Raw genomic sequence first — 4,235 nt, 5'->3', positions numbered from 1 at the left:
GAGGCATTAGAAAAATGGATGCTTTGTGCACATAGACGGGATGCTAACTATTAGGCATCACCATGGGTCAGTTGTTCAGCGAGACAGCTGTTTCATTGTGGACTTTCAAAGTTTAGTATTACCTTGATTTTCCTGGGGCACTTTTCTTCATCTAGAGAATGATTTCTTCAGTTTCCTGACTAAGAGAGTGTATTTTTTTTTCTATTTCTGCATAAAAAATTATCACAGCTTTAGTGGTTTAAACAAAATATATTATCTCAGTTTCTGTGGCTCAGGAGTCTGGGGGATGGTTATGCTGGATCCTCTATTCATAGTCTTCAGGGCTCCATTCAAGATACTGGTAGGGTTGAGTTCTCATATGGAGCTTGAAGTTCACTTCCAGCTTCACTCAGATGGCTGGCAGAATTCATTTCCTTGTAGTGGGAGATCTGAGGCCCTCAGCTCCTATGGACTGCTTTTTTTCCCTGGGCTACTCATATTAGGGCCGTATGCTTCAAAGCCAGTAGGAGAGCATCTCAGAACTTCAGGGAAGGACTAACCCCCCTTTTAAAAAATTCATATAATAAACTCAGGCCTCTCCTGGATAATCTCCCTTTGAATAATTCCATATCAGCTGATTAGGGACCTTATTTACATCTGCAAAATTCCTTTCACCTTTGTAATATAATCATGGGAGTGATATCATACTCACGGGTCTGTTCCTACTGGAGGGAAAGAGATTACATATGGGTGTGTGTCACTGGAAATCATCTTAAGAATTCTGCCTATCATAGAGTGCTAAGTGTCTGTTGGTTTTCATTGATGCAGGAAGGTGTAATTCTGAATGAGCTTTTTCCAATGAATTCTACTTTTTTCAGACCAGTACCTATCCTAGTCTCAGCTGTGTCTGGTGTCGCCCATCCCAGAGAATAAATCCATCACTCCTACAAGGGTGAAAATGGGGTTCTGTGATTCTAAAAGCTTTCCTGTTTTAGAATTATGCTTTAGTCTGCTGCTTAGGGTACCTAGCCTTTCAACGCTTGAACAGAGACAAGTCTGCTGCCTAGGGTACCTAGCCCTCTGACACTTGAACAGAGACGAGTTTCTGGAGAATAAATGGGTTGCCTTTCATAGGTACCTCCATCTGTAGCCAGTTATGTTTATCCTGCTGCTGTGCTGCCAAGGCAGTTCACATCTCCTCCATCTGGTATCCGTCTTTATTGTAAAAGATGCAATATTTCTGTCACGTTTTTACTTTAAGCCTGTATTTCTTAATTTGCATATTATTTCTGAAAGGAAAATGGGACAGAAAGCTCTGTAATTGACTACAACACATTTAATAACATATTTCTGATTATAAATTATACCATGAAGTGTGGTGTCACTGTATAAGAACTAATAAATGTGTTTTTAAACTTTCGCATAAAGTTTACACTGCTTGAGATTTTAAGGGAAGAATTGAGGAGATAGATAATTTGCGGGCATGATATTTTGGGACAGAATTGTTAACTGCAGATTTTATAATTGAAAGATTACAGGTAGAAAAGTATATAAGGCATAAATATATAATTTGATGGTTTCTTACAAAATAAACCCAATCATATAAGCATCCCTCAAGACAAAAATTCGGGCCTTAGTAACAGCTCAGAACCCCACCCCACATACTCTTCCAGTCAACACCTTTCCTTGTCTCCAAAAGTAAACGTTATCCTAACTTGTAATGCTTGTAGCTACTGTGTCTGTTTTCAATGAAATCATATGGTGTCATCTCTTCTTCTGTGCCTGGATTTGTTCATTTGACAGTATGCTTGGAAAATTTGTGTTGTTTATGTTTGGCTGTATTTGTACATTTAAATTACTTTATAATATTTAATTGTATGACAATACCAAAAACGATTTATCCATTCATGTAGATGGACATTTTGAGTTGTTTCCAGTTGGGGTTATTATGAATAGTGCCAATAAGGACATTCTTGTGCATGCTTTTACATGCACATACAAAATGCATTTCTGATGGGTGTATCTCTCAGAATGAAATTACTGGACCATTATGTATGTGTATGCTAAACTTGGTAGATATTGCCACACTATTTTCCAAAGTGGTTCTGCCAAGTTACAACTCCACTAAATAAAAATTCCCACTTTTACACATCCTTGCTGATACTTGGTATTTCTTTCTTCTGTAGGGATAGCCATTTGGACCAGCATTGTTATTAAAAAGGACATTTTCCTACTAACCTGATTGTTACTGTGATCCTCAGTGCATACGTCTGGTTCTGAAGTCTCTATTCTGTTCCATCAGTCTATGAATATCCTTGTGCTAATAATAGACTTACTATCTAATAGAATAAATCAACTATGCTCTTCTTTGCAAGTTGTCTTAGATATTGTTGGTTCCTTGCATTTACAGACATATTTTAAAGATTTTATTTATTTATTTATTTATTTATTTATTTATTTATTTATTTATTTATTTTAGAGAGAGAGTGCATGTTCAGGCAAGGGTGCAAGAAGGGGGCAGGGAGCAGCAGAGGGGGAAGGAGAGGGACAAGCAGACTCCGCACTGAGCTTGGATCCCTACTTGGGTCTCTCAGGACCCTGGGATCTTGACCTGAGCTGAATCCAAGATTTGGATGCTTAACAATTGAGCCATCCAAGCACCCCTACAGACATATTTTAGAATTAATTCATAAATTTCCGCAAAATTCCCATTGGGATTTTGATTGAGGGCTGCATTGAATGCATAGAAACATTTGGGGAAATGTATCATCATTACAATATTTGATTTTCTAATTACTGATTACTATAAACCCCTCTATTTAGGCTTTATTTTTCTTAATCCAGTTTTATTTTCTATGGAAAGCCATTTTCTGAAGCTTTTTATAACTCGGTGTCACATACATTTGCTGTTGTAAATGGAATTTGTGTAAAAAATAATTTTTTTATTTGCTGCTGATATATAGATCCACAATTGACTTTCTATATTGACCTTGTTCCCAACAAAATAACTAATTTGCTTTGATTATTTCTAATATTTTGTGCAATTTAAAGAATTTTCTACATATGTAATCATGCAATTTGTGGATAATAGTGCTTTTTCATTTTTCTCCAGTACATATAGTTTTTATTACTTTTATTACATTAGTGTTCAGGCTAGGACCTCTAGTAAAATTCATGATAGTGGGTATTTGTGTTGATTCTTTTTTTTTTTTGCAGTGGTCTTAAATTTTTATTTTGCACGGTTATACAGTCTGAATGACTAGCTTACAATCCGAGGCAGTTTTTATAAGCTTTGCTCTGCAAAATGGTGTTAGTGTTGTTGTAGGGCAAAGTCCTCATCGATAAAGAAATTACATTAATGAAAGGAAATCAAGAATGATGTGCTGGCACGTCAGATTACAAAGTGGCTCTAAGCAAGCCAGTCCCCAACTTCTCACAGCAAGGGAGTTCAAGAGCTAGAAACTCCTTAGAAAAATTAAATGGCACCTATAATAACACTCATATAAGGGTCAAGTTTGTAAATTTTTAATCCATGGTACTCAAAAGTGAGAGAATTAAATACAAAGCTACAATTGGGTAAATCTTCTCACTTCCTCTTCTTCGTGGAATATAGTTTTTCTTCGAGTGGGACAGGGACAATCCCCTCACACTCTTTTACTTCCTGGGTCAGAGGGTCTAATCACATCAATGTCTCGAGACAAATGTTCCATTATGCTCTCAACAGCGGTGGCTGGTGCATAAAAATCCACCAAGAAATACCCTCCTCTACTGTGCCGCTGACTGTGGGAGGAAATCTTATAAGGCAGTGTTCGGTCCCCCAGATCCTCCAAGTTGCTCACCATCGCCCCTCTGTCCATCAGGGCTTCTACTGTACGTTTCAAGGCAGCAAGCAGTCTCTGGCCGCTGCGTGGCTTTCAGGATCAAAGCCAGCTCGCAGCGGGACATGCCCGGTCGCACCGCGCGCGGCTCGGGACCGAGCCAGCTCCCGGGACGCAGGAGGGGCGGGGACCGCGGGGGCCTGACGGATGCTGGGCCTGAAGGCTCCTGGTCGGCGAAAGGCTCCTTTTTAAGAAGGAAAGATTTTAACATTTCACCATTAAGTATGATTTTTGTTTATTTTCTCAATACATTGTATTATATTAAGTGATTTCCATAATTGACTAAGATTTTTGTCATGGATATGTAGTGAGTTTTATCACCTTTTCTCAATTTGTTGAGACCATCATGAGTTTTCTTCCTTATTTTAAAATTCTTCC

General features: G+C 38.2%; 1 pseudogene; it reads right to left on the bottom strand.

Annotated features, from left to right (window-relative positions):
- Nucleotides 1-3,445: 3,445 nt before the first annotated feature.
- LOC123837055 (small ribosomal subunit protein bS6m-like) lies at nucleotides 3,446-4,019 on the bottom strand (annotated as a pseudogene).
- Nucleotides 4,020-4,235: the final 216 nt, after the last annotated feature.

This window comes from Mirounga angustirostris, unplaced genomic scaffold (assembly GCF_029215605.1).
Source record: "Mirounga angustirostris isolate CCGP_5_RB_7025 unplaced genomic scaffold, mMirAng1.0.hap1 SCAF_8, whole genome shotgun sequence".
In the NCBI taxonomy this organism is placed as follows: Eukaryota; Metazoa; Chordata; class Mammalia; order Carnivora; family Phocidae; genus Mirounga; species Mirounga angustirostris.
The sequence above is the reverse complement of the archived record's forward strand: the minus strand, read 5'-3'. Positions and strand labels throughout refer to the sequence as shown.